The sequence below is a fragment of the Schistocerca serialis genome, chromosome 8, assembly GCF_023864345.2.
Source record: "Schistocerca serialis cubense isolate TAMUIC-IGC-003099 chromosome 8, iqSchSeri2.2, whole genome shotgun sequence".
Classification (NCBI taxonomy): domain Eukaryota; kingdom Metazoa; phylum Arthropoda; class Insecta; order Orthoptera; family Acrididae; genus Schistocerca; species Schistocerca serialis.
This window is the reverse complement of record NC_064645.1, coordinates 425,808,684-425,822,342: the sequence shown is the minus strand read 5'-3', so window position 1 is coordinate 425,822,342 and position 13,659 is coordinate 425,808,684.

Sequence of the window (13,659 nt, the reverse complement as noted above, 5' to 3'; positions counted from 1 at the left end):
CCTCTCTCTCTCTCTCTCTGTCACACACACACACACACACACACACACACACACACACACACACACAAGCGCGCGTAAAGAAAGCGAGAGAGAGAGCGTTTTTGTCGCAAGAAGCAGCTGTTAGGTGGCGGCCCGTCACAGTTGGAGCTACGGCACGCAGATGGAGAGATTACTGCCAAGTCGGGAACAAGTGACAGACGTGCATCGCATAACGTAGCGCGCACGCGCCAGCTGCCTGCTTCCTCAAAGCCGCTCTTAATTCTGCTCTCTGCTGAACACCGCACATTCGTGGGATGAAGTTTTGAGTCTTCTGCAGCTCACTTCTACGTCAGCAGCAATACGGGCTGTTATGAAATCAATGGACACACCTGCACGAACTAGCCCGATGTGAACTACAATCATAAGTACTTTGCTGTACGGCAGCGGCTCCTCCTCAATAATCGCACGTTTGTCACTGCTATCTGTAGACTGGATTTTTGTCTTCCGCTTCTCAGGGAACACCGCTGCCACTGCTGTAGTAGGGAATTTAAACGAGACTCTCCGCTCTAAAATAAATCACAGTAGATCCTTGATATTCAGTCTGAGTTGTTGATTGAGACGGTAGAAATGATGAAATCCGTCCGCATATTCGCCCGCCTTCGTCTGCACAGAGGAGACAATATTGGAGGGAAAAGGTTTAAAAATCAATGTCCCCTCTCTTGTTAGACCATCAGGGACGATACATTTCTTTATACTGCCATGGGCAGAGAAGGTTATCGTAGTTACCTTATTCGAAAAACTTTAACTCAAAATGTTTTCGTGGCGTACTGAGAAGCAATGCCGCTGAATTTTTAATGTGTTGTTGTTGTTGTGGTCTTCAGTCCTGAGACTGGTTTCATGCAGCTCTCCATGCTACTCTATCCTGTGCAAGCTTTTTCATCTCCCAGTACCTACTGCAACCTACATCCGTCAGAATCTGCTTAGTGTATTCATCTCTTGGTCTCCCTCTACGATTTTTACCCTCCACGCTGCCCTCCAATACTAAATTGGTGATCCCTTGATGCCTCAGAACATGTCCTACCAACCGATCCCCTCTTCTGGTCAAGTTGTGCCACAAACTTCTCTTCTCCCCAATCCTATTCAATACTTCCTCATTAGTTATGTGATCTACCCATCTAATCTTCAGCATTCTTCTGTAGCACCACATTTCGAAAGCTTCTATTCTCTTCTTGTCCAAACTATTTATCGTCCATGTTTCACTTCCATACATGGCTACACTCCATACAAATACTTTCAGAAACGACTTCCTGACACTTAAATCTATACTCGATGTTAACAAATTTCTCTTCTTCAGAAACGCTTTCCTTGCCATTGCCAGTCTACATTTTATATCCTCTCTACTTCGACCACCATCAGTTATTTTGCTCCCCAAATAGCAGAACTCCTTTACTACTTTAAGTGTCTCATTTCCTAATCTAATTCCCTCAGCATTACCCAACTTAATTAGACTACATTCCATTATCCTTGTTTTGCTTATGTTGACGTTCATCTTATATCCTCCTTTCAAGACACTGTCCATGCCATTCAACTGCTCTTCCAAGTCCTTTGCTGTCTCTGACAGAATTACAATGTCATCGGCGAACCTCAAAGTTTTTATTTCTTCTCCATGAATTTTAATACCTACTCCGAATTTTTCTTTTGTTTCCTTTATTGCTTCCTCAATATACAGATTGAACAACATCGGGGAGAGGCTACAACCCTCTCTTACTCCCTTCCCAACCACTGCTTCCCTTTCATGACCCTCGATTCTTATAACTGCCATCTGGTTTCTGTACATATTGTAAATACCCTTTCGCTCCCTGTATTTTACCCCTGCCACCTTCAGAATTTGAAAGAGAGTATTCCAGTTAACATTGTCAAAAGCTTTCTCTAAGTCTACAAATGCTAGAAACGTAGGTTTGCCTTTCCTTAATCTTTCTTCTAAGATAAGTCGTAAGGTCAGTATTGCCTCACGTGTTCCAGTGTTTCTACGGAATCCAAACTGATCTTCCCCGAGGTTGGCTTCTACTAGTTTTTCCATTCGTCTGTAAAGAATTCGTGTTAGTATTTTGCAGCTGTGACTTATTAAACTGATAGTTCGGTAATTTTCACATCTGTCAACACCTGCTTTCTTTGGGATTGGAATTATTATATTCTTCTTGAAGTCTGAGGGTATTTCGCCTGTTTCATACATCTTGCTCACCAGATGGTAGAGTTTTGTCAGGACTGGCTCTCCCAAGGCCGTCAGTAGTTCCAATGGAATGTTGTCTACTCCGGGGGCCTTGTTTCGGGTAATTTTCACATCTGTCAACACCTGCTTTCTTTGGGATTGGAATTATTATATTCTTCTTGAAGTCTGAGGGTATTTCGCCTGTTTCATACATCTTGCTCACCAGATGGCAGAGTTTTGTCAGGACTGGCTCTCCCAAGGCCGTCAGTAGTTCCAATGGAATGTTGTCTACTCCGGGGGCCTTGTTTCGACTCAGGTCTTTCAGCGCTCTGTCAAACTCTTCACGCAGTATCATATCTCCCATTTCATCTTCATCTACATCCTCTTCCATTTCCATAATATTGTCCTCAAGTACATCGCCCTTGTATAGACCCTCTATATACTCCTTCCACCTTTCTGCTTTCCCTTCTTTGCTTAGAACTGGGTTTCCATCTGAGCTCTTGATATTCATACAAGTGGCTCTCTTTTCTCCAAAGGTCTCTTTAATTTTCCTGTAGGCAGTATCTATCTTACCCCTAGTGAGATAGGCCTCTACATCCTTACATTTGTCCTCTAGCCATCCCTGCTTAGCCATTTTGCACTTCCTGTCGATCTCATTTTTGAGACGCTTGTATTCCTTTTTGCCTGCTTCATTTACTGCATTTTTATATTTTCTCCTTTCATCAATGAATTCAATATTTATTCTGTTACCCAAGGATTTCTAGTAGCCCTCGTCTTTTTACCTACTTGATCCTCTGCTGCCTTCGCTACTTCATCCCTCAAAGCTGCCCATTCTTCTTCTACTGTATTTCTTTCCCCCATTCCTGTCAATTGTTCCCTTATGCTCTCCCTGAAACTCTGTACAACCACTGGTTCTTTCAGTTTATCCATGTCCCATCTCCTTAAATTCCCACCTTTTTGCAGTTTCTTCAATTTTAATCTACAGGTCATAACCAATAGATTGTGGTCAGAGTCCACATCTGCCCCTGGAAATGTCTTACAATTTAAAACCTGGTTCCTAAATCTCTGTCTTACCATTATATAATCTATCTGATACCTTTTAGTATCTCCAGGGTTCTTCCATGTATACAACCTTCTTTCATGATTCTTAAACCAAGTGTTAGCTATGATTATGTTGTGCTCTGTGCAAAATTCTACCAGGCGGCTTCCTCTTTCATTTCTTAGCCCCAATCCATATTCACCTACTATGTTTCCTTCTCTCTCTTTTCCTACACTCGAATTCCAGTCACCCATGACTATTAAATTTTCGTCTCCCTTCACTATCTGAATAATTTCTTTTATCTCATCATACATTTCCTCAATTTCTTCGTCATCTGCAGAGCTAGTAGGCATATAAACTTGTATTACTGTAGTAGGTGTGGGCTTCGTATCTATCTTGGCCACAATAATGCGTTCACTATGCTGTTTGTAGTAGCTTACCCGCATTCTCATTTTCCTATTCATTATTAAACCTACTCCTGTATTACCCCTATTTAATTTTGTGTTTATAACCCTGTAGTCACCTGACCAGAAGTCTTGTTCCTCCTGCCACCGAACTTCACTAATTCCCACTATATCTAACTTCAACCTATCCATTTCCCTTTTTAAATTTTCTAACCTACCTGCCCGATTAAGGGATCTGACATTCCACGCTCCGATCCGTAGAACGCCAGTTTTCTTTCTCCTGATAATGACATCCTCTTGAGTAGTCCCCGCCCGGAGATCCGAATGGGGGACTATTTTACCTCCGGAATATTTTACCCAAGAGGACGCCATCATCATTTAACCATACAGTAAAGCTGCATGCCCTCGGGAAAAATTACGGCTGTAGTTTCCCCTTGCTTTCAGCCGTTCGCAGTACCAGCACAGCAAGGCCGTTTTGGTTATTGTTACAAGGCCAGATCAGTCAATCATCCAGACTGTTGCCCTTGCAACTACTGAAAAGGCTGCTGCCCCTCTTCAGGAACCACACGTTTGTCTGGCCTCTCAACAGATACCCCTCCGTTGTGGTTGCACCTACGGTACGGCTATCTGTATCGCTGAGGCACGCAAGCCTCCCCACCAACGGCAAGGTCCATGGTTCATGGGGGGGAATGTGAAAACTCTTAAAGCCTTTTTACATAAAACAATATTTATTAACACTCTGCGTCTTAATTCTTCATGTTTACATTTTTTTTCCCCCACATAGTCACGCTGGCGACAAAAACATGTCTCCACTTTGTTGATACCGTCACTATAAAATGTTTGGCTTTGTTGACGAATCTACAACCTCACCTCTGCATGCACCGCTTCGTCACTATCAAAGTGTAGTCCTTGAAGATCTCTAAGTATTGGGAATCCGACAGGTCCAAGTCGGAACTGTACGGGGGATGACCGCAAGGCGTTGGATCGTTGCAGATGTCGCAGCGCTCGTATGTGGTCTGGCGTTGTCATGTTGAAAGAGAGTGTGCACCACGTGTGGACGAACTCTACGAATTCGAAGCTCGATTACAGTACGCTGTTTCTCACACACCGACTCAGTTACGCGACGCACCGCCATATTTCACTTTACCATTCTGACCCCTCTAGCGGCAGACAGCTGAAAATAATGTAGACATGAAGAATAAAGATGTCGTACGTTAATAACGAATGTTTGCTTTGCTTATAAAACTTTGATAGTTTTCACACAAAACAAACTGAACGGATTATTTTTCAGCACGAGCTCGTAGTTAAAAATCGCGATGAAGAATCATAGTTCCCATTTCAATAATATTTTATTCCGCAACGGATTTCAACCGTTTAATATTTTATTCCGCAATATATTTCAACAGTAAGGCACCTTATGGCAGACCAGCAATATTAATAGCGAGCTGTATTATACGATAAGAGACCTTTTCTATGAAATGATACATCATTATTGAAACGTCTACCAGAAGATGACCTCAGTACGTAACTGCAGAACAAAATATTATTATTAAAATTGCATCTCTTTTGATATATTTTATCTATCTACTATGCACCTCAAGAAACTCAGGGAAACTACAGAAACCAAATTATAGATCGCAGATTACAATTCTGTTTCTCTCATATAATGTACACTACTGGCCATTAAAACTGCTACACCACGAAGATGATTGCTACATACGCGAAATTTAACCGGCAGGAAGAAGATGCTGTGATATCCAAATGATTAGCTTTTCAGAGCATTCACACAAGGTTGGCGCCGGTGGCGACACCTACAACGTGCTGACATGAGGAAAGTTTCCAAACGATTTCTCATACATAAACAACAGTTGACCGGCGTTGCCTGGAGAAACGTTGTTGTGATGGCTCGTGCAAGGAGGAGAAATGTATATCATCGCATTTCCGACTTTAATAAAGGTCGGATTGTAGCCTACCGCGATTGCGGTTCATCGTATCGCGACATTGTTGCTCACGTTAGTCGAGATACAATGACTGTTAGCAGAATATGGAATCGGTGGGTTCAGGAGGGTAATATGGAACGGCGTGCTGGATCCCAACGGCCTCGTATCACTAGCATATTATCCGCATGGCTGTAACGGATCGTGCAGCCACGTCTCGATCCCTGAGTCAACAGATGGGGACGTTTGCAAGACAACAACCATCTGCATGAACAGGTCGACGACGTTTGCAGCAGCATGGGCTATCAGCTCGGAGACCATGGCTGCGGTTACCCATGACGCTGCATCACAGACAGAAGTGCCTGCGATGGTGTACTCAACGACGAACCTGGGTGCACTAATGGCAAAATGTCATTTTTTCGGATGAATCAAAGTTTTGCTTGCAGCATCATGATGGTCGCATCCGTGTTTGGCGACATCGCGGCGAACGAACATTGGAAGCGTGTATTCGTCAACGCCATACTGGTGTTATCACCCGGTGTGATGGTATGGGGTGCCATTGGTTACACCACTCGGTCACCTCTTGTTCGCATTGACGGTACTTTGAGCAGTGGACGTTACATTTCAGATGTGTTACGACCCGTGGCTCTACCCTTCATTCGATCCTTGCGAAACCCTACATTTCAGCAGGATAACGCACGCCCGCATGTTGCAGGTCCTGTACGGGCCTTTCTGGATACAGAAAATGTTCGACTGCTACCCTGGCCAGCAAATTCTCCAGATCTCTCACCAATTGAAAACGTCTGGTCAATGGTGGCCGAGCAACTGGCTCGTCACAATACGCCAGTCACACTCTTGATGAACTGTGGTATCGTGTTGTAGCTGCATGGGCAGCTGTACCTGTACACGCCATCCAAGCTCTGTTTGACTCAATGCCCAGGCGTATCAAGGCTGTTATTAAGGCCAGAGGTGGTTGCTCTGGGTACTGATTTCTCAGTATATATGCACCCAAATTGCGTGAAAATGTAATCACATGTCAGTTCTAGTATAATATATCTGTCCAATGAATACCCGTTTATCATCTGCATTTGTTCTTGGTGTAGCAATTTTAATGGCCAGTAGTGTATTAATAACCAAGCGAAGAAGTGACTACAATTATAGGCTCTGAGCACTATGGGACTTAACTTCTGAGGTCATCAATCCCCTGGAACTTAGAACTACTTAAACCTAACTAACCTAAGGACATCACACACATCCATGCCCGAGGCAGGATTCTAACCTGCTACCGTAGCGAGCGCGCGGTTCCAGACTGTAGCGCCTAGAACCGCTCTGCCACACCGGCCGGCTACAATTATAGGGATTTTCCATATACAGTCACAGTATTTCCACTGCTGCCTTGGTTCGAAGAAATTTTTGGAGGAATAAAGGAAGAGTTACAAAGAAATGCGGGCGGTGACTTCTCTCATGTTCAAAATTTTGTGCAAGATTGTGGTAGTTAATCCAAGAACTGATTTTCACTTTTTGAAATAACCTCAGCATCGTGATTCGCTTGTTTTAGAGCACCTGGGTCTCCATGTCTTTTTTGATACCCGATTCTTCACAGACAGATGGACTGCCACTTCGTTCTTCGTCATTCAGACTCCTCCGTCCACAATGGAAGCGACCGTGCCACGTAACAACAATGTCACATGAGGAGCTAACCAAAAGTTCCCGAAATCTAACGCTAAATTCAGTCACATCATACAGGATTTTTATTCGCCACTGTCGCCTTCGAAGTAGTCCCCATGGGATCTCAGACACTGATCCCTTAGTGCTTCTGCCACTATCGGAAATGCATCCTGAAAGCCTTTTCTTTTCTTTCTTTTTTTTTTCAGAGTGTTTGACACCACTTGCGATTCAACTTGAATCTCCTGTATCGTGTCAAATCATAATCGGTTCAACATGTTTTTCAACTTGGGAAAGAGAAATAAATGGCACTGAGCCAAGGCCAACAAGGCCAATTCTGGCGAATACAGTGGATTACAGTGGACGAGGGAGAATCACCATGGTTCTTTTTTTTTTTTTTTTTTTCACCAAAAACTGCTACACGATGAAAGTGTCTGTGGCTCGCATTTTCTTAGTGAAGAACTCAATCATTCCTGCACCACTTCTCAGGACGTTTCCTTGTCACATCCTCCCTTAGCCGCCTTAGGACATTACGAAAGAATTCTCCATTAATCTTCTGACCACGAGTTACGAACTCCTTGTGGGTAATTCTATCGGAAGCAAAGAAACAACTCAACAACGATTTGATGTTGCTCTGAACTTGACGTGTTTTCTTTGGTTGAGGTGAAGATGCGCTCTTCCATTGGGATGCCTGCTGTTTAGTTTCATGGTTTATATCCACAAACCCAACTTTCGTCACCTGTAACAACCTTAATACAAAAAAGTCTGAGTCCTTTCGAAGCAGTTCTTTCAGTTCCATACAGAGTTCGTGTAATGTTTTAGCTGGTCGTCACTCAGCAGCAGTGGTGCGAACTTTGCACCAAATCTTGGCACGTTCAGTTTATTTGATAAAATCCTAAGCGTTCCTCATCATCAGATATCTGACTGTTTTTAAAACATTTAAACGAGTCATACACTTGTGTCTAGCTCAAGGTGTCATTATCGAATTCTTGCACTAACATTTTGTGCATTTCTGCGGTTATTTTACCAGGTCTAAAACCTGATACAGCAACGCTGTTCTTTCAGGTCGTTCATTGCAGAATAACAAATTTCATACTGGAAAACTGCACGCCAACACTGAAACACGTCGACTAGGATCGAAGCCGCTAGGCATACTGAGATGCAAAACATGTATTATGCTGCACCTAACAGCGTTTGGCTGTACTGCTATTTCTAAGTGCGGGCCACACAAATTTTGGTAACTTTTGGGTAGCACCTTGTATACGATTATGTATTTTTGCTGTACATTTCGTCAACTCAACAAGGATTATGGCAGCGTTGTTCTCCTTCACACTGCGGAAAACGAATTACTGCTCGATACTCCAGTTTATCAGTAGTTTTATTTTGGTTCCTCCACCAGCATGCTGAGAAACTGTGCCGTGGGGACTGCAGTGCGTACCGTGACTACAGAAATTTACCTGAAAACAAAAAAGAAATTTACGTAACTTTTTGTTGATTTATTTAATAGTCATTAAGCCGTGGTCCATAGCGTTTTCATCTGCCTAAAGTTTTGTCTTGCAGTGCTCGAAATATCATCAGAGGCTATAACGAGTCGGAAAATAGTTACAATCTCAATCTCAGACTAACTCTGCAAGCCGAACTGTTTGTGCGTATCCACGCAACGGTAGTTTCGTGACGTCATCAGACCGCTGACAAATGCTACGGTCACAATGGCACCGACATCAGTGGATTCCGCAGACAACCGATATCGACCGAAGATGGCAAATATTTTCAGATCATTACACGAATACGTGCACGGTCACAATACTACCGATCTCATAACCCGAACATACAGACTTCGGATGACAGTCGGTGAAATTCAAATCAGTTTTTTTTCTTCGTTCGAATTAGCCGACGTTCTCACACATGAAATGTGGTCTGTGAGAAACTGGTAAGTTTAGTCTAAGAAAGGAGTAGTGAATGGCATCCTGAGCATAAAAAGTGTCATTATTGGGATGTATTTCGGAATCTAGGGATTGAAATCCTAGGTTTATTGGATACCACAAGTAGGCAAAACCTTTATTGGAAATTTTCAGCGTAAATTACAACCTCAAAAAAAATTGTTTAAGCGAGAAGATTGGCGTATGTTATGCTTAAAGCTACTGCAGTGGATCATTTTTGGGTTGTGGTAGATTGGCATTAGCTGTCTGCGAATTATTAGTAGTGCTTATTGGTATTTGCATGCTAGTGATTGTGTTATATGACGTGGTTTGCGAATGTGGTGTGTTTTCCATGTTTCAGTGCTTTATGTGTTTAGGTCACCTAATTCTAAAATTTCTTCATGTTTCACACATGTGCTGAATGACAGTCATTGAGCCGGCCGGAGTGGCCGAGCGGTTCTAGGCGCTACAGTCTGGAAGTGCGGACCGCTACGGGCGCAGGTTCGAATCCTGCCTCCGGCATGGATGTGTGTGATGTCCTTAGGTTAGTTAGGTTTAAGTAGTTCTAAGTTCTAGGGCACTGATAACCTCAGAAGTTAAGTCCCATAGTGCTCAGAGCCATTTGAACCATTTGACAGTCATTGAAGGTTAATTGACATATGTATGTTCTTTTTAGTTTGTTTCAACTTGTGCAGAGTATTTATAATCGTGGTTTTCAACATCATCGTGATTCATCTCGAAGGTTTCTGTCTTTCATCTCGCTTATTCGTAAAACTTGTCTGGCTATTCCAATAACTGAGGAAAGAGAGCTCAGTACTCACCACGTCCTTTTCGAGACAGACATAGCTGACTCACGTGCATTCGGCGTCTTTTTAATAGCAAAAGCCGCACTGCAGCATTCGTCTCCATGCACAGAGGCGTCGTGGCATCCATCCCCTCCCCCCCCCCCCCCCCCTCCATGGTAGAAGTAAAAGAATTTTAAAAAATGCTGCCGTAGACTAACCCCCTGATAGAATAAACTTTAATCTAATATGCTTCATCACAGTTGGAAAAAAACAATCTACTTTGTAATGATAAGAAAAACACAGTCCGAATAAGCCTCGAAGGCTCGACGGCATCGACCGGGCGCCGTGTGATCCTCAGTCCTTAGGGCGGCACGGAGGGGTACGTGCTCAGCACACGCTCTTACCGCCGTCGTCAGTTTCCGAGACCGGTGTCGCTACCTCTCAGTAATGTAGGTCCTCGGTTGGCCTCACAGGGGCTGAGTGCACCCCGATTGCCAACAGCACCAGACACATCCGGACGGTGACACATCAACGTGCTAGCCAAGCCCGACGGTGCTTAACTTCAGTGATCTGACGGGAACCGGTATTACTACCGCGGCAAGGCCGTTAGCAGGTTGTAATGATACCAGAAGCTTTAGTGTGTGTGTGTGTGTGTGTGTGTGTGTGTGTGTGTGTGTGTGTTTTTGTGAATTCCTAAGGGACCAAAATGCTGAGGTCATTGGTTCCTAGACTTACACACTACTTAAACTTACTTACGACAAGAACAACACACACTCACCCATGCCCCTGGGAGCACTCGAACCTTCGGCGGGAGGGGCCGCGCAATCCGTGACATGGCGCCTCAAACCACGCGGCCACTTCCGCGCGGCCCAGAAGCTTTATTGATGCGTTTTGCCCTTTGGGGTATCCTCAGAATTTCGACATAAAAAAACGTAAATACAGGTTAGGGGTGTGGTCTTATCTTGCACGAGAAGGTATAAAGCTTCTTTAAAATACTACAAAATGAGTGGAACTGTGGGTAACGCATTCGTCGTAAGTAACCAAAACTTTCGGTGTGCACCTGCAACGTAAAAGTAAAAGAACTTTAAAAAATGTTGCGCTAGACTAGCAACGAATGGCCAAGTTGGCGATGGAACCGTGAAGGATACGACGATTCTTACCTTCGGCGAAGGCATGCAGCTGTGCTAATATAGGGCCACACTTCTCATCGTGACACAAATAAGGGAATACAAATGGCAGTGGCCGTGAAAACGTGACCGCATGAGCACACATTACGTGACTTAGACTGCGTTTTTTCTACTGAAAATATATCGCGGTTTCTGTACCATGTACGTAGAGTAGGAAAATTTATATAACTGCTTCGTCTCGCCAAAAACTGACGAAAAAGACGGGACGCACTGTGACCAGGCTTTGGGGGGTGTTATCGGGCGACCCCTGGCGATATGTCTACCGATCGTCGTCGGTGCCATTCTCAACGCAGCCTAAGGTGCAGGAGTGACACCGACGTGTGTTGTGGAGCGTGTAGTGGAAAGAGTTGGCCAAGGGCTGGTACTGTTGGTTTATTTAGCACTAAGATCAACACCTTGTGTAATTTCAATTCTTATATTCTGTCGAAGTTGTTTTTGTGCTATTGAATTTCTGTTTCCTCTCAGTACATCCTAGCACAGTAATGATTAGAACTTGATTAAACCAGAGTATCGGAGAGACGAATTTGGTGGTTCCTTGTCCCAGCAGCAACTCTTAGCCACTACAAGCTGCAGGAGAGATGGACATACTTATAGGCCTATATCGTTGACGTCAATCTAATGTAGAATTATGCAACCTGTTTTATGCTCAAAACGTTTTTGAAGAACGGAAAGGATGGGGGGGGGGGGGCGGGGGGGGGGGGGGGGGGGGAAGGTCTGTCGTTCACTTTCACAGGAACCATCCCGGCAATTGCCTGAAGCGTTTTAGGGAAATCACGGAAAACCTGAATCAGGACGGGAAGACGCGGGTTTGAACCGTCGTCCTCCCGAATGCCAGGCCAGTGTGCTAATCACTGCTCGGTTTCGCGAATGGAACAGAATAGGATGGAATCAGTGCGTGGTACCAGAAGTATCCTCCGCCACACACCGTTAGGTGGCTTGTGGAGTGAGATGTAGGTGTAGGGGACCACATATCATTCGTAGCGATCTCACGGTGTCTCTAACCAACTGGTTAGAAGAAGAGGTCGGCTTATTGAGCTTATTTAAGCATGTAACTGCTTTCTGAGTCATAATAAGCCTTTGACGATGTCTCCTGCATTGTATGATTAACGACGTATGTTTTTGTGGTTGCAGTTCAAGTATGACGGAGCGAGAATGGTGAGGGTAGGGAGAGGACCGTGGATGGTTCAAAATGGCTCTGAGTACTATGCGACTTAACTGCTGAGGTCATTAGTCGCCTAGAACTTAGAACTAATTAAACCTAACTAACCTAAGGACATCACACACATCCTCCGGCCGGCAGAGGACCGTGGAGAATGAGGGGCTTGGTAGAGAAAATTGCAATTACCGATAGTGTTAGGACAGCCTAATGAAATAGACCTGTCATAATAATACAAGACGTATCTAGTGCAGAGGTGTGGATGTAGACTTGTTTGTTATAATCCACCTTCCGTATTTTCAAGACGTTCCTCCAGACTACTTTGCCTTACCGTTGTTGGTTGCTTGATTTGGGGGAGGGGAGCAAACAGCGAGATGATCAGTCCCATCGGATTAAGGAAGGATGGTTTAATATTTTTGTGGGATCTGAAATTTAAAAACCTCTCTCACACCGGCCTGATTTAGCTTCACTGATCAGGATGGTAAAAAACATGCGTATAATAAGGGACTTGTCATTCACAAAGCAGGCTTACCACATTCACACAGTTCAATACTGATCTATCCTGATTACATTGAGCTAAACTTAAATTCCATAAGGCAGTGAAGCAATTTCGAAGTCTCGGTGCGACGAAAATTGTCAGTCGATCTCCTGAAAACATATGTAATGATTATTAACTTTCGGTGATCACATGGGGAAGACCGGAGATCTGCTGGTAAGACCGTGTTAGCCCATTTATTGAAAGTAATAAACTGGATATCTTGAGCGTACAAAACGGCAGGTTCGTCCAGTGTAAACCAGACGTTCCCCACTGATCCCCTGCAACACAGCGTACAGACACTGTCAATAATAATCAGTTAAATAATACGCGAACACACTTACTTTAGTTTAGTTCATGTATTAAATTCCTTCCCATACAGAATCTCATCAAGATGGCGACTAGCTCAACAATACATACATATACATCTTCGTTCTTTAACGACTAATTGGCAAGATCTGAATCATTCTTTTCATAAGAGAAAACATAGATAGCAGAGAAGCTATTCCATGGAGTAAATGCACGCTCCAAGGAATAATAGGGCTTGAAACTACTTTGCATTGATAATCATCGTATATTAAAGTTTAGGAATCGGTAAGATAAGAAGAGATATTTCGAGATATGTACTGAGTTACATAATTTGTAAAATTTCTAAAAATATCGCGGAGAGACCGCTGCAAGACACATTACAATGGGGAAGGAAATCAGCCGTGCCCTTTCAAAGGAAGCATCCGAGCATTTGCCCGGGGCGATTTAGAGACATCACAGAAAACCTAAATCAGAATGGCCGGACGCGGGTTTGAACCGCTATCCTCCCGAATGAGAGTCCAGCGTGCTAACCACT